Source organism: Amblyomma mixtum, chromosome 7, assembly GCF_055824585.1.
Source record: "Amblyomma mixtum isolate Tamu chromosome 7, ASM5582458v1, whole genome shotgun sequence".
NCBI lineage: Eukaryota > Metazoa > Arthropoda > Arachnida > Ixodida > Ixodidae > Amblyomma > Amblyomma mixtum.
Genome location: NC_143018.1, coordinates 126,916,369 through 126,937,116, shown reverse-complemented (window position 1 = coordinate 126,937,116; position 20,748 = coordinate 126,916,369). Strand labels below are relative to the sequence as shown.

General features: G+C 45.7%; 1 pseudogene; it reads right to left on the bottom strand.

The window, feature by feature from the left end:
• Positions 1–20,748, bottom strand: part of LOC149337540 (uncharacterized) — a 136,986-nt pseudogene that overhangs the window by 21,299 nt on the left and 94,939 nt on the right.

The window sequence follows — 20,748 nt, the reverse complement described above, 5'->3', positions numbered from 1 at the left end:
TACGAACAAAAAAGTATTATACACATATCGTTCTTTTTAGCTCGTTTTATTTTATTCATTACTGCCACCCACCATTTGGTAGCCAAGGCAGGAGTGGTAAAAGCATACAACATCGTACAACGCGATGCAACAAAGCAACAAAGCACACAAATTTCTACACATTGATTCTTTTTGTTGTGGAAGTAAATTAAAGTGCAGAAATACGATATAAATATATAGCATATACTATTATATTCAAATATTATAAACATAGATGAAAATATGGAATTTAATATGCACGCTCAACATCATTATCAAAGTTCGCCCCTAATTTCAGCACATTTTTATCACAGTACTGTGATCATATTCATAGTCATCTACTATACGGGTCGTCTTCCGGACACATGCATATTTTACACATTTAGACCGCATTAAACGCCTTCAATACCATGGAGACCAGTGACATTTATCTCATTACTGTTTTCTTAAGACTCAATTTACCTTCAACCATAATCTTGCATTTTGGCAAAGTTTATGACTTCAGGCTATCGCTCGTCGTGTACTGAATAGAAAATCATAACACTTCCTTTGAAACATTCTCTACTGATGAGCTTAGTAATACAAATAACAAAATGTTTTCTGACGGCTATAATTTTATTCTCCTTCATGTTGGACCTGCGACAAATTTAGCACTAAATATGCCCATGTGTGGCCCCTTTGCATATGTGGCCCCTTTGTCCACTGTGGAACAATTTGCCTTTAAATTAATCATAATGTGCTTTGCATATACTTTGGGTGGAAAAACAGCGCGAAGGGACGGAAGACAAAGGTGCAGGAAACCACATGAACGAGCGCTGGTTTCCTTCATCTTTGTCTTCCGTCCCTTTCGCGCTGTCTTTCCACCCAAAATGAACGTATACCAACTAGCCCAACTTTCCATTCTACTACTTTACGTATATATTAAGTTTCGAATTAAGCAGCATATAATGCAAAAATAACTGCTGCCTCACGTATAAAAATTTATAGACCTTATATAGAGGAAGCTCTTACTTCAGTGCATTTGGACAGTTGTTTTCAATTGTTAGTTTGAAAATTTGCATCAGTGGGCTAAGGTTGCAAATTGGCATTAGTGTGCTAAGTTCATGACTGTTTGTTGAATTTTGTGTCACCTTGTTATGTGCTTACTGCTAGGAGGCCCCCGCGGCACCTATAACTTTGGGTATTCGTGGGTTTTTCATTCTTCTTTGGGTATTCGTAGTGCATTGTATATTATTCAGCCTACGGTATATTACGTTTTCTGGAAATACACTTCAATCATGAAAAAAGGACATGTTATTGCACTGTTTTACACTATCGCTTTCAACATACGAAACATCACCTGCAGATATTCTTAAACAAATGCACGTCTATTGTCGGGTCTATCCGTAGAAAGCCCCTGCGCCCGTATACTCCTTTGATACACTCATCGAATTTACAGCGGACTCGGACGAAATAACATCACACGGTCCTACCAATGGCAAAAAGGTGAGCACAGTAAAATTCACCTCGTCATTTATTCGGCAGTACATTCTGGTTGCTGAGAAAACTGAATGAAAAAGAACAATCGGGTGAAACAACTCTTCCTTATTCCGTTTTACGTCTCAGTTTTTTTCCGTGCAGGAGTTGGATGCTAAACTAAACCAAGCGGGTGAGTAAACGCTCCAGCCTAATTAGAGCAGCGTGTGCGGCTATTTTGTGTCTTTTAGCAAGTGGGCAAGTATTACCTAAAGGTTACTTTGACTGCGAGTAGCGGAAAATAACGAAGCCGAGATTTCTTGCAATAGCTGGTGAATATGATGGCTCCGTCCATCAACTAGGCAGAACGAGAGTACGTTTTGGGTTACGTAGAGAAATGCATGAAAAGAGGAACGCCTGCAAATATAGAAAAAAAAATGAAAGCTCCAACAGTTGTCTAAGTATCTTGTTAGGGGGAAAGGTCCAATAATTAACCACAAATGTTCTTTTCATCAGTATAATTCACAATTTAGAAATCTTACGACGTGTAGGGTGAAGATAAGGCTCTTTTATCAGAGCTGATGAGCTTCGAGTGTGTTTAAAATGTTCCTCTAGATGGCAAAAAATTGGTCATGTCGGCTTCCAATTTTTTTAGAACTATCTCAACATATAAGGTTGTAGGTTCCCTGCTGCATGTAGAAGTGTATTGTTTGACTCAGGTGTTCATGATGAGAGAATGTATTGAGCGAGTTTATGTACTAGAGCGAGTTTATGTACTAGAGGTTGTTTCAGAGCTCCTTTAGCCACTGCACCAGGAGTGATATGAGGACTCACCGCGATTTAATAATATAACATAGAGAATGAGAAATCCGGCATATATGGGCCTTTAGGCAGAACCTAGGCGACAGAGAAGGAGTACTCGCGCGGAAGGGATCTCTGATGCTCACACAAAGTACCCTTTAGGGTAGGTTAAGCATTGTATGCGACGATGAACGAAAAAGCAATGTCCGTGTCTACCAAGTGATACGCAAAGAGGACCACAGGTCGCCATAATATAGCATAAAATAGTTCCAACTATTGCAGGCTATATGAATGGAATGAAATATTTCAACTTTTTGCTTTAACTGGCGTTTATAAACACAGCTCTTCTGTTTCACAACCGTGTATTCGTCTCCTTGAGGAAGAGACGTTCAGCTGGCAGTGCATGATAATGTTCCATATTGACCAGTGGAAAGTTTTAGACATTATTTTACTCAAGCGATTCCAAATATTTGTCTTAACAAAATAGGAAGCCCTCCGCTAACGAACAACCTAGCTATGAAGCTGTAACATTCGTGATGCGCACGGGATTAGTGCCAGTATACCATCTACAGTCTTTAAGCTTTGGGATCAAAGTCACATGACTTCGTCTCAAGTATTCACCACTACTTTGACCATACCATGTGTTCTAAAAGCCGAAAAAAAAACTATACCTAAGTAGCATGAAAAGTTCTGACATTATCAGCCAGGTTTTCGCAGAAATGCGCAGACAGGCATAGAACTCCTTTGACGCAAAATAAATAGATTGCCAAAAATATTAGAACGGTTATCGTAAGCTGGCTGTGATGTAACGTCCTAAATTTTACTGACACAGGATATTTCGGCCGCTGGCAAATGTACCTAATCTGTCATTGATATGGGCATTCCCACACTTTGCTGTGAATTTGTGAGAATACAGCATATTGCTAGTGTCCGTACTTTTGAACTAAAAGGCTAGCAGAAGCAGCTAGCAGAAGTCTTAAGATAAAACATGTAAATTGAATGAGCGCTCGAAGGAGCGGCTGCTTGCACCGTCTGTTTTTTTTTTCTACCAAAGTAATTCGGCTGGTTTAGCGCAAGTGTCAAAGTTTGGAGTTCTGACGATCATCAATGGCTGCTCAGCAATTTACGTACCTAGCCTGTTTACTTGCGTGTCTTTCTTCTTCGTGAATGTCTCGGCCGCGTTGAAGAACTAGACCCCGCCTGTACTTATGCGGTTTCCAACGGCGACCTCCGCTTCAAGTCGACGCCATCAGCCCATGTGCTCCTACGCCTGCCTCTGATTACTGTAGTACCGTGTTTTCGACCGCCATCTACGGCAAACTTTCAGATATAAGTGATGCATCGCAAAAGAAGAAGCCCGAAGGTGGAACGAACTAGGGACAGGAAAGAGTGCAGATTTCCTGTTCGCGTTCAGCGCTGTTTCCTGTCCCTTGTTCGTTTCGCCTTCGGGCTTTTTTCACACTGCTTCACATACGTCAGAATGGACCAACTAGCCCAGCAAAAAGTTCTACGGCAAACTTCCACCTTCCCAACGTGATCAGATCATCGCCTGCTTCAGCGTTTCTGTGCGTCGTTTGAATTCCCGCAGACGACCTTGGACCACACATCCGCCGTCGTCCACCATCTTGACACCGATGCGCGTGCCCCTTATGCCAGCGCCCACGCCGCGTATCGTCCGCGAGCACGAAGTGACCAACACCGACGTCGTCGACATGCGTGGGCGTGGTGTGATACAGGCTTCTCATGCCCGTAGTCCTCCCCTGTGGCAATAGTCAAGGAGAAAGATGGCTCCATAAGGTTTCGCGTCGACTACCGAAGGATAAACAGAGTTCCTCTGCAGAGATGGTTCTCGCTCCCGGTATCGATGATGTTTTGGACTACCTACTTCACATCCTTGGACTTAGATCTCGATACTGGCCAGCCACGATGGCGGAGCCTGACCTCGCGAAAAGAGTATATTTCACATTGAATGGTTTATATGAGTTTAAGCTGATGACGTTTCGGTAATGCAACACACATCCGACATTCGAGCAAACGATGGATACTTTTTTGAAGGGACTAAAATGGCGCTCTTCTCTGTATTACTTTGATGACATCGTTTTGTGCTCTTAGACTTCCCAACCCAACTCGTCGCCTAGAACGCGTCCTGAACTCTCTGACCACTGTTGGACTTCAAGTGAATTTTAACTTAAGACGTTGGCCAAGAGTTTCAGGAAACCCCCTACAACATTTGACCAACACTGCTCCCATCCCGAGTTATTGATCAATTCGCTATTGCCCTATCATTAGCTGGGCGTCCAGGTTAGCGAAATTGGTAGTGCGATTGCTCCGATGAAGCGGGAGTCCCGTGTTTAAACCCCGGACCAGGACGAATTTTTCTTTAACTACGAATTTTCTTAGAAAGCTGTACATTTTTCCTTTGTAGCCGTTTGGCTGCGCTCGGGTGGATGTCAATGAGTAATTACTCTATTATTATAATATTAATAAGTGCTGGTTTGCCGCCAGGAAGCTCAGTATATTGAGCTAAGTAGTCTCAAAGGCCGGTGTTTGTCACAAACAGGCAGAAAATTGTGCCATTTCTCATTTTGCCGTGGAAGAACGCAGCTTCGTTGGTTTACGCTCTTATTTCCCGCGCTTTATCAGAAGCTATCGCCCGTTAACCCGCTTCCTGGATAACAGCAACAATCTCTCCACGCGGAAAACAGCCTGCGATGAGGCCTTCACCATCTTACGCCGCTTTCATGACTCAAGCATTGATTGTACGGCCTGTTTACTCTGCTGCACCAACCGAATTAGCACTTACGCCAGCGGAATGGGTCTCGGCGCAGTGCTCGCCCAGCGGGAACCGCCCTCTGGTGAGTATTTGGTGGCTTATGAGAGCTGCACCTGCCAAAACCTGAGTCCAACTATTCGGTTATCAAAAAAGAATGGTTGGCTATCATCTGTGTGATTGGAAAATTTCGGCCTTACATCTATTGGTCGCCCGTTTCACATCGCGACGCATCATGACGCCCTCTGTTTGCTATCTTCTCTGAAGGATCCGCCTGGACGTCTTGTTCGTTGGGCCATCCGCCTGCAGGAGCACTACATACATGTTGTTTACCGCTCCAGCCGCAAATGTGCCGATGCTGACGCCGTTTTCCTTTCGCTAATTGTCGAGTGTCCCGCTTCAATCATTCGCCGCCGCTTATGATTTCTCGTCTCTTGACATCTCAGGCATGCCGTTCGATAAGCAAAAAGGCCGATGGGTCTCCTTTCTTATCACTTCACTTTTTACGTAGCACCTTTCTGCTTCTCGGGCTCTGCGACGCAAAGCTCACCACTTCGCCGTTTGGTATGATCTGCTCTACCGTCGTACTGCATCTCTGAACGGCGAAAATGGCTCCTGGATGTCAGAATGAAGCCACCTTCTCTCTGACTTCAGCGTCGGTTTCCACGGTGACCCACACTGTACTCATGCCAAATTCTTGAAAATATATCCACGCTTGCGTCTGCGGTACTGGTACTATATTCGCGAGGCATGTACCGCTTTGTGCTCCAGTATGTTCGCTTTTCCCCAACATAAAAACGCCGGAATACAACGCCTCTCCTTTCCACCTCACCAACGGAGTCACCTTGCCCGGCCCACCCGTTTCACAGTGCTGGGGTCGTCTTTTATGGTCCCTTTTCAATGACTCCTCAAGCCTAACGTTATATCATAATCGGGATCTATCAACTCCTCCATTACGCGGAAACTGCGCAGTTGCCATCCTCCTCCGCTAGTGATGTTTCACCCTTTATCCTCTATGCCCTCATCCTTCGACATAGCGCTCCTAAAGAACTTAGTGACCGCGGTCGCGTGTTTCTGTCGGATGTCGTTGAGACAGTACTCAAGGAATTCCGTATAATCCACCGCTCTACATGTCCTCACTACCCCAAAACTAATTGCTCAATTGAGCGTTTCACTCGCACTATCACAGACATGCTCACTAAATATGTTGGCAAACATCATTCGAATTGGCACTAAACTTTTCTCTTTCTTACCTACGCCTATAACACCGCTATGCCAGCTATCACGGGGTTCTCGACATTCTTCCTTCTCTACGGTCTGGACCCTACCTACCCTTGGACACTATCCTTCACTACAGCCCTGACGCTTCGGAGTCGACGCCACTTTCCCAGGCTACTCAGTACACTGAAAAATGCCGCCAGCTTTTCCATGCGTTGACCGCAGATATGCAGCAACACCAGTAACTCAGCCACGACAGCTTTACTGCGTGCCTTTCAAAGAACCCTCTTGACTCGCTCGTTTGGCTCTGGGTCAATTCCTCCACCACCGGCCTCTACACGAAACTACTTTCCCGCTATGGCGGTCCCTACCGCGTCATTCAGCAAACCTCGCCGGTCAGTTAACTCGTCGAGTCGCTCGCGTCTTCGTCGGATATGCGTTGTCGTGGGCGTGAAGACTGAACCCATACTACGACCCCGAAGTGGTGTGTTCGCCTTGAGTCAAGAGGGTGGCTATTTCATTGTCGGAGGGAGCTTGTGATGCAGAAGTCTGGCGCAGGCCCAGAGCTCCGTAGCCTCCTTAGAAAACACACACACACACACACACACACACACACACACACACACACACACACACACACACACACACACACACACACACACACACACACACACACACACACACACACACACACACACACACACACACAAACACACACACAAACACACACACACAAACACACACACACACACACACGCACACACACGCACACGCACACGCACGCACACACACACACACACACACACACACACACACACACACACACACATCACTCCATAGCCGAAGTGCCGTTGGAGTTCACAGAATACTCACTGCGGTCGCTTCGTTTCGGAGGGAGGGGGAGCAGAGGATTACGGCTTTTTCTTCTGCTGTCCTCAGCGCGGAACACTGCTCGTAGCCATAGATGGGGTTGGATTATGTGGGAGATGATTGGTAAGTTACAGAACAAATCCATGCACGCACAAAGCACACTGCACGCGCGACTCTTCAGGACGTCAGCATTTCGTCACTGAGCAGGACCGGCAGGTAATCCCGGTAGAGAAGGGACTGGCAGACGTACACTCACAGTGCAGGTATGGTATGAATATGTGTGAGGTAAGGAACTGGCAGACAGACGACACAAGCTCAGATCCGATAGATGATTCAAGTGGCGTAGGTCAAATGCGGACGAGCACACGCAGCGCAGGTAAGTTGGTAATCCATGAGATGAAAGAAATAGCGCACTCACAAAAAAACGGGTCCGGTATGTATTACATTAAGGTATCCACGTTAGGTAGGGCAGAACCACCCGAGCACACGCAGCGGATGTCCGGTAGTTAATCCACGTGATGAAGGCAGTTGTGCACGCCTACAAACAGCAGCCCAGCTCCGGAAAAGGGGAAGCAGAGGAAAGTCCGCTGACGGAGACTTGCGGAAGACGATGGAAGGACTACAGAGAAATCCTCAGCCGAAGAAGCTGCTTGAAGAATGAAGGGGACAACCTGGAGAACGGGTCCCCCATCGTAGGGAACGGGAGTGTACTCACTATGCTCCCACGTGGTAAGTATTTAACAAGTGTGAAATGGTAGGGGCGCAGTGAGCAGCCTCCAAAGACGGTTCACTTGTCCAGACCAGATTCCTGCTCCCAACAACTGAACAGCTTCCAAGTCTCTGGTGTTTTTCCTTTAGATATAATGCTGTAGATATTCTTTCGGGTTAAAGCTTGGAAAGTTACTAGAACATTCTGTAACAACGTAGAATCGGCTCCGCCTGGATGCGATCAATCGCGATAAATCTAAGTGCGCCTTGCATCGCAAATTAGGGATAAAGCGGCGTGCCGGCAGCTTTGAAGAATGAACAAACAAACAATTCAAACATTCGCGGCATTACTCCCCTGTCAAAGAAGCATCGACCCGGTGCTTTAGAACACAATGCGACTGAAACAATTAAAAACGGATTGTGGAAAAGTATACACTGGGTGTGGAAACACAACGTTCTTTAGCGTGCATAATATGGCTTTAGACGGACGACATGGACAACTTCTGGTCGTACGCGGTGTCGCTGGGATGCAGTCATTTCGTCAAGGACGACTTCATGGTCGAGTTCACCTAGCCAGCGAAGAATCTAGTACTGGCACAAATAGCGGCGCCAAAACCTTTTCACTCCATCCGCGGCAGCGAATGGACGTCCAAACCCAGGCTCGGTCTCCTGCCTTCTACTACGTGTTGCGTCTTTGCAGGTTGTAGCGTCTGGCGTCGGTCCGCTGCTGGTCCTTGATCCGTAATCTGGCAAGACTTCGGGCTTCTTCTGCGCGTTAAAGGTAGGCGGCGACGTCGACGTTATCTTCTTCGGTAACAACGGGCAGCATGGCGTCTAGCGTGGTCGTGGCCTCCCTGCCATGGACGAGCCCAAAAGGCGTCATCTGGGTTATCTCCTGCACTGCGGTGTTGTAGGCGAAGACGATGTAAGCCAGGATGACGTCCCAGGTCTCTTGTTCGGCATCGACATACATGGCGAGCATAACGGCGATGGTTTTGTTCAGGCGCTCGGTCAGTCCGTTGCTCTGCGGGTGGTATGTAGGTGTTCTCCGGTGGCTGGTTTGGCTGTAAGGCAGGATGGCTTGCGTCAGTTCTGCCGTGAATGCTGTTCCTCTGTCCGTGATGAGCACATCGTGGGCGCTGTGTCGTAGAAGAACGCACTGCGTGAAAAATTTGGCGACTTCTGCTGCTCTTCCGTTCGGTAGGGCTCTTTCCTCGGCGTAGAAGATCTGGTAGTCGGTCGCTATAATGTTCCACTTGCTTTCGGATGTTGATTTCGGAAAAGAGCCAAGCAAGTCCATGCCGATCTGCTGAATGGGCCTTGAGGGTGGTTCAATGGCGTTCAGAAATCCTGCTGGTTGGGTTGGAGGGGTCTTTCGTCGCTGACATTCTCGGCAGGTTTTCACATAATATGCGACGTCGGCAGACAGTCGGGGCAAGAAATACTTGTCTTGAATGCGGCGGAGGGTGCAAGAAAACCCGAGATGTCCAGCTGTCGGCGCGTCGTGTGAAGCCTGAAGAACTCCAACGCGCACACTTGCGGGTACAAGAAAAAAGAATTTAGGCTGTTTTGCTCGCTGCAAAGATCTTCACGAGGACATCATTCTGTAAACAGAACGACGACAAGCCTTGCTTGAACGAGGCGGGGGGTACTCCATGTACTCGATGAAGCATTTTAAGTCGTGGTCCGAGCGCTGCTGTTCTGCAAAAGAACTGGAGCTGATGAGTCCCAGGAAGGAGTCTTCATCGTCGTCCGGCGGCTGTGCCTCTGCAGGGGCTCGTGATAGGCTGTCGGCGTGAGAATCCTTGCGTTCGGACTTGTAAACGACGGTGACGTCAAACTCCTGGAGGTGCAGGCTCCATCGAGCGAGGCGGTCGGAGGGGTCCTCCAAAATGGCAAGCCAGCACAGTGCGTGGTGATCGCTGACCAACTTGAGTGGTCGTTCGTAAAGGTAGGGGCGGAATTTCGACGTAGCCCAGATGATGGCAAGGCACTCCTTCTCAGTTGTCGAATAATTAGCCTCGGCTTTCGACAGGGAAAGGCTAGCGTATGCGGTGGCGTTCTTTAACCCGTCAGTTTTCTGAACGAGGACAGTGCCTGGGCCCACGCTACTTGCGTCGGTATGAACTTCAGTCTCGGCGTTTTCACCGAAGTGAACGAGGATAAGTGGAGGCTGAAAACGGCGCTGAGGTACCTTCAAGGCTTCGACTTGCGGCGCTTCCCATTTTATGGCACGTATGCCTTTGTCAGGTGAGTCAGTGGCTCGGCGATACGCGAAAAGTTCTTGAAAAATCATCGGTAATATGCGTACAGTAATACGCGTACCGGTAGCACGCGTACAGCTTTCTTAATGGCAAGCGGTGCTGGTCTTCGCGTACTTGCTCCTTCCTTTCAATGTGGCCTAGAAACAGCAGATCTTCATACGCAAATTGGCACTTCTCTAATATATACGAGGTCTGTTAGAAAAGTATCCGACTTTATTTTTTTTTTGCGAACACCTGATGGATATGAAACAAGCGCGCTGACAGCAGCCGACCTTGAACCCTCGTGCGCATGCACGAATTTTTTCCCGCCTGCCGATAGCGCCAGTCGCTGGGAAGCAGCGTTTGAGTGAGGCAGTGCGTAGTGCTCTCGTCGGTTTTTTGTTGCAAGGAAAACGGCGGAGTGAGAGGAGCAGCGCTACTACCTCAAATTTTGCCACAAACTTGGCGATAGCCAAGTGGAAACCATTCGAAATGTTCAGACGGCTTTCGGTGATGCTGCTATGAGCAGCACACAGATTAAGCAGTAGTGCAACTGGTTTAAAGACAGCCGCACATCCGTGGAGAGAGAGCCACGCTCCGGTCGGCCATCAACATGCCGAAATGACCAGGTAATTGCCGAAGTGAACGCTGTGGTGATGCGGGACTGTTGTGTGACTATCCGAGAAATTGCGGGAGAGGTGGATATCAGCAATTTTTCTGCACATTCCATTGTCTCCGAAGATTTGGCCATGGAAAGAGTGGCAGCGAAATTCGTGCCGAAGCTGCTGACGGTGGAGAAAAAGCAGCTTCGTGTTGAAGTCTCACAGGAGATGCTGGATTCCACAAACAGTTACCCTGACTTCACCGACGCCGTAATCACTAGTGACGAGTCATGGGTGTACGCGTACGACCCAGAAACCAATTCCCAGTCGTCACAGAGGACGCATTCCACGTCACCAAGACCAAAGAAGGCCCGCCAAGTGCGCAGCAATGTCAAAGTGATGCTGACTGCTTTTTTGACTCCCTCTGTGTGGCACACCACGAGTACGCACCTCACAGGGTCAAAGAATGACTAAATAGTACTACAGGGATGTCCTCCATCGCCTACGTGGTGCTATGCGGCGCAAGAGACCGGAATCGAGGTCAACAAGAAATTGGGGCATCCCTCGCGGCATTGCTCCTGCACATTCCTCTCATTTGATTCAGACTTTTCTGGCGAAAAACCAGACTCCTGTAGTTCAACAGGCTCCTTACTCTCCTGATATGTCCCCCTACGACTTCTGGCTGTTTCCTAAAATGTAGAGGCCGTTGAAAGGAGCGCCATTTCAGAAAAGAAAGGACATTATGGCTGCAACGACAGCAGAGCTAAATTCCATTCCGAAAAGGGCCTTTTCGGAATACTTCAAACAATGGCAGCACCGCTTGGAGATGTATATGGAGCCCCAAGGAGACTACTTTGAAGGTTATTAGGTTTCTAATGCTCCAGTTATGCCAGTTGTTTTTCTTCGGCCAAAGGTCGGATACTTTACTAACAGACCTCGTGTATATATATATATATATATATATATATATATATATATATATATATATATATATATATATATGATAAAGTCACCAGAAATTGAAAAACGTAACAAGATTTAATTCACGACGTTTCGGCTAGAGGACCCCTCCAGCCGAAACATCGTGAATTAAATCTTATGTTTTTCAATTTCTGGTGACTATCTTATATTAATCAATCAGCTGGCAAGAAATAATTTTTGATATATATATATATATATATATATATATATATATATATATATATATATATATTGCATGTTGTTTGTGAAGTTTGTTCATTCTTCAAAGCTGCCTGCACGCCGCTTTATCGCTTTGTTTGTGATGCAGGACAAGGGAAGGGGAGTGAGGGGCTCGTTATAGATGTTAGAGAAACCAACAGCCACAGAAACGAAGGGAACACAGGTTTTTTTTAATATTTATCTAGTTTGTGGTGTTGATCAATGGAGAATATTACTGAATATGTTATCGTTTAATTATAAATGATTAGAAAAGCAGAAGAAAAAACAACCACATGCCGCCGGTGGGAACCGAACCCACGACCATCCGGACGCGTAATTCGACAAACAAATACAACAGGTAAATGCGAAGCACTTCCACTCCAGTGCTATGGCATAATAAATAGTAGGGTTTTAATGTAGTTAAACGAAGCAGATGCGGAAAATCATGTTTAGCCCTGTTGGCAAGTGTTTTTGCTTTTCTGGGTCGTTAGTACGTCTGGCGACAATATTAGGCTGTGGTTAAACTGTGATCGAGGTTAAGCCGATCTGATCTGTTCGCGCCGCAGATGGAATTCCATGAAGACGAAGATGTGCAATGCACAGCGCGAGAGTGCGTTGCAGTTTAACATGAGTCGTGATCAGCTGCGGCGATAATTTAGTGCGCTCTTGTAGTGGACAGCCCTTTGTTAGCACGTGGCGCAGTCCAGTAACGTACGCACGTGCTAACAAAAGGGAGAGCGAAGGCAACACCCCGCTGCTGCTGGCAGACTTTAGTAACCCCTGAAGAAGGGACCGAGTTGGTCCCGGAACGTTGGGCAAAATTAAAATATTGGTTGGCATCAGTTTTTTCTCTCTACTATATCAAAAACCCAACCAGACGGACTTCCGTCGAAGATGTTTTCGTTCAGACGCCAACGACGCATCTTCTGCAGAACCGCAGCCTTAAAGAGATTGCTTCAAATTGATTTGAGTTCTCGTAGGCGAAAATGAAAAGAAAATCTACCGAAAGAAACATACCTAGACATTGTTGATAACGGAAACGTGAGGATGACATAGAAGGCAGCAACCGTGAATTCTACGCAACCGTCTGTTCTGCGCGTTCTCAGACCCCCGCGAACAGTGAACCATTCGTGGTATGCACTCCTAAGCGTTCTGTGAGATTTGTTCGTGTGACTAATGGGAGGATAAGGCGCACTTGGAGCCTGGGGGAGACTGCAATGGGAAGAATTTCTTAAGGCAGGAGCCATGGCGCGCAGAGAGCAGACCCCTAGCACGGCACATCTAGCGTGGAAGGCGAGATGAAGGCACATGTAGCCTTGGGCATTTGCGGTAATGCAGTAGGCCATGGTTTATACAGAAGACATGGGGGGGGGGGGATGTTTTTCTGAGCGACGCGGACACAACACAAACTACCACTGCAAAATGATGGCAATCACGACGCTAAGGAGGTAGAGCGGGTTTTCCCCAAGCGCTCGAATCAAGTGGTGGCTGCGTCTCGGCAGGTCCTCCTGGCGATGACCACAATCGACTACTGCCACCAACAGAACGTGGCAGTTACGCCTGAAATCGCAGGAACTGAAACAAGGCGGAATCTTGCCAGGAGTCGCCTATTAGAACCCCTCCGCCGCTGCGAACGCCTCCCGGAACAGCGGCTTCATGGAGTAAGACCATGAAGCTGCGAAAAAGACATTCCATTTGCAGCCGCTCCACTGTTTCCGATGAAAACTGATTGGGCACGCCCAGGCGCACAACAAAGGTACCGTGAATCCGACGAAGTCCGCGACGTACACGTGCTAGAGTAGGAGCTGCGCCCACAAGGAATTGCGCGCTAATGGCCGGGTGCTGGGCGTCATGTTGCGCAAGATGGCCTCTGCCCAGCGAGGAAGACGGGCGAGCGACAAGGGGGACTATTAAATCTCTGCTAGGTAGTGGCGCAGTGAGGGCTACAGACAGCCGGCGATGCGTGTAATAACCGCCCACCATGCTGTATTCCGGTCGCAGAATGGGTAACACCAGAAGAGAGGCACGCTGGTGGCCAGTGTTTCCGGCGGTGCGATGATGTGGCGTGCGGACGAGTGTGCACGGTGTGACCGCCATCCTTATATATATTAACGATCTTCCTTCCAGTATTTCCTCTACCATCCGTTTATTTGCTGACGATTTTGTAATTTACTGCCCAATCACTAACAGTACTGACGCTGGCATTCTTCAACAAGATCTTAACCGAATCCAAACTTGGTGCGAACGTTGGTTAATGTCGATCAATATTTCCAAAACATGTTTAATCCCATTCCATCATCGGCAGATGCATACTCCTTCTAAATACACTCTTTTCGGTTCAGAAGTATCGTCCGTCTCTTCCTGTAAGTACTTGCGTATTACTGTAACGCAAAACCTAACATGGTCATCTCATATCACGAACATCGCTAACGAAGCTAATCGTACCCTTGGTTTCATACGGCGCAATCTACGATTTGCCACCCCATCCATCAAATCATTAGCATACATAACTTTTGTCCGTCCTAAACTAGAATATGTTTCGGCAATATGGGATCCTCACCAGTCTAACCTGTCTTTAATCTTAGAAAAAATACAAAATCGAGATATCCGCTTCATTTATTCTGACTATTCGTACTACACTAGCGTGTCTGCTTTAAAATCTAGTTCTAACTTACCCAGCCTTGAAACGCGACGAAAAATTTCTCGATTGTGCCTCTTTCATATGTTTTATCATTCATCTTTAGGAGAATTAGTCATATCACCTGCTTATCGCGTCTCAAGCCGCATTAACCACCATAAGGCCGTCTACGCCCCCACCGCAAGAACTACCGCTCATTCCCGATCTTTTTTCGTCACGTCATCCCGGGACTGGAATGATCTACCACAGGACGCCGTGCATCACATCAACGCCATCCATTTTAAGAACGCTATCAAGACCATAGTTGTTTAACTGTCATGCCCATCCCTCATGTAATGCCCCGTACCAGGGGCCTTTCAGGTATCAAATAAAAAACAAAAAAGAAAGTGCTAGCACCATGGCTGCAATGCAAGATGAATGCAGCAGATGGTCTGAGGATCTTCAATGCGTGTACACATACCGGCAAGGGCACGCTAAGGACGTGTTGCATATGATTGTCCTCGAGGGCTGGTTTCAAACCTACAGCCAGCACTCGCCGGGGCAGGCAGGCCAACACCACCCTTCGCGACAGAGAGACGACGGCCCACATGCGGGAGATGCCGTGCCCCGAGGGAGATCAGTGACCAAGCTCTCGCTTAGGCTATTCGAACGAAGCTCTTGTTTGGTCTTTCAAAGCGTCAAGTGGAATAGCAAAACCTTCTCTCCCTATGGCTTGTAGCGCGAGTAATTGTTTTTGAAATGTTGTTGAAAATCATTAGTCTCAACACTTTGCTTTCTTGGGCAAGGATGGGCTGGTTCCTTTTTTGTTGATCCTTATTTCACACAATCACTAAAAAAAGAAACGCTTCTAGATGCCTAATAGGAGCATTATCTTTTTGGCTTGGCGCGTAGGCTGAGCTATTATGGTGCTCGGCTGCTGACCGGAAAGATGCTGGCTCGATGCTGATCGTGGCTGTTGCATTTCTATGGAGGCGAAATGCTAGAGGCCCGTGTGCTGTGGGTGCGCATTATTAACCCCAGATGGTCGAAATAAATCAGAGTCATCCACTACCGCGTCCCTCACAACCTGAGTCTGCCTCGCTTGCATAGTCTGCCTCGCTTGCATAGTAGTAGTTGAGTGCCTGCTACTGCGCAGGCAATGTGTAGTTTAGAATGATGTGTCTTCTAGTTACGTCCCAATAACATCTGAGGTACCCTAAGGTTGAGTGTTGTTTGGTTCACTTTTGTTTTGGTATAAATGAATAGCATTAGGTTAGGTATGTTTTCACATAGCGATGACTGCAGAAGTAGGAAAACAGCGAGAATGGCTTCCAAACGAAACCGTTTATTTGGGCTTACTTGCGCCCACAAAGAACTGAATGTCTACTCGGCGGCGTAGCAACAGGCGTGCTCGGCGGTCGTCGAACACAATGTCTGCCGCCCTCGGCCATGCTCAACTTAAAGCTGATACCGAACTTTCGAGATAAAGCGTGCAGAGCTACTAGAACATTTTGGAAGAACTTAGAATTGGCTCCGCCTGGATGCGATCAATCGAGATAAATCTGGTCGCGTCTTTCATCACGAACTAAGCGATAAAGGGCGTGCTGGCAGCTTTGAAGAATGAACAAACAAACACTACAAGAATTCGCGGCAATATGTGTATCATTTCGCATGTTTGCTTATGATTTCACTCTGAATAGCTGCTACAAACGTGAACAACCTTGATACCCGCCGAGTAACCTGGATAACATAGCAGCTTTTTGTACACAGTGGAAAGAAAAATTTATACCTGTGGGGAAAGAAATGTTCAGCCACATGAATGCACCGTAAATATTATAACACTGGACAGTACCCCGGAAATAAATATTTGGGTATATTTCATAGCTAACATTTGCTATGAAATACATGAGTTATGTTTAGTAAATTCGCATCCATTATGTGCTTTAGGTATTGCAGTATAAGCCCCCTTCATAAACAGCAGCAACTACATTTTAAACGCATACGCTGAGTCCTGAAATATAGTTGTGCATCCTGAGGCCCTTACAATGCAAAACGTATAAATAGTCTTGAGGAAACGCAAAACTGTGCAGTGCGATTCATGATTGTGAACTACGATAAAAAGTTAAGTGTGGAGAAAAGCCAACCCACTCTTCAGTGGACAGAATTGACAGGCCGCCGTGAAAACCTTCGCTTTAAACGGTTCCTCCTTTCTATGATTCACAAAAGAGAGACTGTAACCTGTTCCTTTATTCCTTGTTTGTACGGACGGCCCGCAATTGGAACAAATACTACTTTTTTTGACACTTTGACTGTCTTTTGTGTATGCCTTTGCGTAACTTTGTGCTCTTGTTTATGTACTCTCTTTTGAGTTCCTCTTTGCGCTTTGAACCTTCCCCTCCCGCTGCTTTAATGCCGCAAGGCACTTAAGGTATTGAATAAACAAATAAACAAATAAATAAATAAATAAAAACATGTTGCTCAATGTCGTCTTCGTTTTCCGTGGCACACTCCATTAAAATGCATATGCAGAGAGCAAGCCCCGCATCCTGAAATTGTTCTCAACAGGTTGCGGCGTGGCGGAGCCATTGGGACGGGTAATGTACGGCACAGCAATAAAGAGGAGACAGCAGTTACCTTGGATCGTAAGTGTAGAGATCCTAGCCTTGGATACATGTGCTCGCTAGAATGAGATGCAACATAAAATGTGCCACTAAAGGTAGTTCTGAGTGACAAAAAAGTATGATAATATGTAAGTCCTCTGATTTGGATATCGGCACGTAGAGAAGACAGAAATATTTGAGTGAAAGCAAAAATTAAATGAATACAATATGACAGAGTACATGACTTTTTAGTCTATAATATAGTCTATATTTTAGCCCAGAGTGGTAGCCAAATTCAGGTCTTGTTCGTTTTCTTGACCCTTCAAATGACTGCCGAATGGTGAGTTGTCAAACAAGACGTTTCTCATAGGCTTTCTGCCGTTCTGGCATGTTAAACACCACCTATGCTATTACAAACGTCCTTCGACCATTTTGTTTTATACCGCCTGTAGAGTGCGAAGGCATAATAAACGAACCTTTCCAAACATCTCGTGAATCTTATATACAAATTCACATTTAGTTCTTCTACGAAACTTTTTTTATTACGCCAAAATGAATGTAAAGTTTGTTGATCTCAGAGCTGGACGAGAAACTACGGTCCTCATGCAGTCCAACCCTCAAATCAGACCGCATGATAGGAGGAGGGACAAACACAATCAAGAAGCAGGATTTGAGTAGCCTGTTGCTTCTCTTCGTGACGCGTCTTTTTTATCTCTTTTAATATACCATTGATTGACACGAAGGCCTAGTCCAACAATTTGTTTACAGAACTCTTATTTACTTGAAGTATCGCACTGCTAAGATTACACCGTGTAGTATAAATCTCGAGGGACAAAGAGGAAACAAGGCCAGCGTGATGAAGGGCTTGCGTCCAATAGCCTATGAAAATCCAGCCCGATTGGGCTTGCGTCCAACAGCCTATGAAAATCCAGCCCGATTTTGATGAGAAATTTTTTCTGACATTGGGAACTGACCCCTGTGGCACACCTGGTCTAACCTCTTAAAATCTGACTTCTCTTCAATGACAATATACTGTTTGCGATAGCTTGAGAATGTCCTCTTCCCATCGAAATATGCAGTTATCTTTCAAAACCTTTTTGACCTTAAAGATTTCGGTGATAAGCCTTAATGAAGCCATTTTTGAAGTCCAAGAGAAAGAGAGAGAAATGGACGGAAAGGCAGGGAGGTTAACCAGGTGATGCCCCGTAAGCTACCCTTGAAGTCCAGGAATATAACATCAGTCTCCTGCCATCAATTACTTAAAAAAATCATGAAAACACTGTAGTTGTGTCACCATTGACAAGTGACAACCAGTATTTAAGTTTGTAAAGAACACTGCGCTTATGAAAGAGGTAGAGACGCAATCACTTCAATCAGTGACTAAAGCGGAGCAGTTGCCGACAGGCCACTCTAGGGCTAACCCTGCCTGTAGCAATTAAACCGCCATCAACAACCTGTTCATTATTAAGACAGGTGTTTTAGACTACAGCAGGTGCGGCCAACAAGCATCTTGCTTCATATCAAACAATTGCAGCTCGTTCTCATAGACATTTGAAAAGGGGAAATCAGCGTCTTTCCGCTGCAAAAAAGATAATTATTTCTGTTCTATGCGTCAGAAGTACTTATAAGTTAAAAATGGAAAAATATTGACACATGCCTTCCTCTGCTTCTAAGGAAGGCATGTGTCAATATTTCCATATTTTCCCGTGATGTGAAAAATTCTTTCTTTGAAGTCCGGCTAAGTTATTCATCGTAGCTTTGTAACATTTAGAATGATAGTGTCAGCAGAGGTTCTTTCCACGCAATAAACTGCAGTTTTTTTTAGCTACAGTGGTCTAATTCGATGCATTTGCTTCCCACAAGAATACAAGCTCCAGAAAGTCTCCCGCATAGATTCTGGTCGTCGAAATGAATATTCATTTATCGGTGTCATCACTATCGGTCTCTCTACAGCTAGTGATAGCACTGTCACTTCGAAGCAAATTAAGCAAGCATTGGACGTCGACAGTGAAACCGCTCGAACCGTCCACATATTGAAACTTGAAAGAGTCAACACAAATAATTTCAGACAAGAAAATAGTCATTCGGTTTCAGTGAAGCAATGTTGTTTTGCGAGTATCTCGAAAACATGTGTTCTCTCGCGGAGAAAGTAGCGGAATACAATCTAGGGCCTATTGGTTTCAACAGAGAGAAATATTTCCAAGGGGCCCACTTTCTTCTGCTTACTCCAGAGCGCACTCCTTTAAAATTCCTTTCGATCAATAACGCGAACCCTTATCTTTTGGGTTTGATATTGAAATCAAAGAATTTGAAAGTCTTTTTTGTACATTGTACCCCCCTTTTTCAGGAAAAATTTTTCCTGGTACAGTAACGAAATACTCATTGTTTTTTGAAATAGCATGTAACTGTTTTTAAGACAATCAATTAACCAACGGGCTTTTTGATGTCGACAGGTTCAGCAACTCGCGAAGACTGCTCTTCCTGCGAGAATGTACGACAAGATGCACCTGGCAAGGGAAAAGTTTTTAGTTTTTAAAAGGCGGTCTCAAAGATGTTATTTCGCCTGTATTTGGCATTACTGCATAGCGCCCAACCTTTGGTCACGAAAACAAATAATCACGCGATGTAGTTTTCATAGCATGGTATTTCTCTTGTTTACAGGTAGAGCTCATAGCAATTCGACCGCAAGGCACAGCTCACAGATGTGGAGGAAGCATCATATCAAGCAACGTTATACTGACTGCGTCCCACTGTCTGGTCTATCTGTAAGTATTAAAAAAACGCCTATTTTCACACCTTCTTTTTGATGATTTTGCATCGGAAACAGAGTTCTCGTTCGAAATGCATGTCTTTTAAAACACTTGCCCAGACAACATCCAAAAGAAGCAGCACAACAAAATGAGAAAAAGAAAAAATAAATACATAAAAACCACCAATACTGTCAACTATGAAAGAAACGTTATTTCTATGCAAGGAAACGGAAATATATTCAGCACAACTCTGAAGACTGATCTAGAATGTAAAACTAAAACATCCTGAACGCATTAGTCGCAAACTCAAATTCATCTGTGTCATCAGGAGCCCTCGCACATGGATTCTCTACTTTTGATATGCTGAGCAGGGATCAACGAGCCGTCCAGCTATTAATGATTTTAATAATTTTTACTCACTTCTTGTGCAAAATCACTGATAATACATGTACATAAGCTCCAAGTGGTTGCATCATCGTAATCATAACCATCCTTACTACGCCGGCTGCAGGGCAGTTTTGTCCTTAAGTTGAACCCTTTCCGTTAGCGTTAGCGTTTTAGCTTCATAGGTGAGTACCGCAATGATAAAGCTGTTACAGATTTTTCTCTTCAGGGAACTACATGCGGTATACCATAAAAATATTGCAGCCCATCTCCACGTGCAAGGTAGCTGCAATAATTGAATCATTGGTTGTTAGGCTTAGCACATTTACTGGACCACTCATAGAAAGTGCCTTGGTCATCGGAGGCTCCTCACCAGGTAAGTATGGATGTTAAGTGTAACGGAGTGGATTCCAAGAGAAGCCAAGCGTGGCAGGGGGCGTCAGAATGTTTAAGTGGGTGAATGAGATTAAGATGCTTGTGGGGATAAGGTGGCCTGCGACTTGCACTAGGCAGAGTTAATTGGAGGCGTGTAA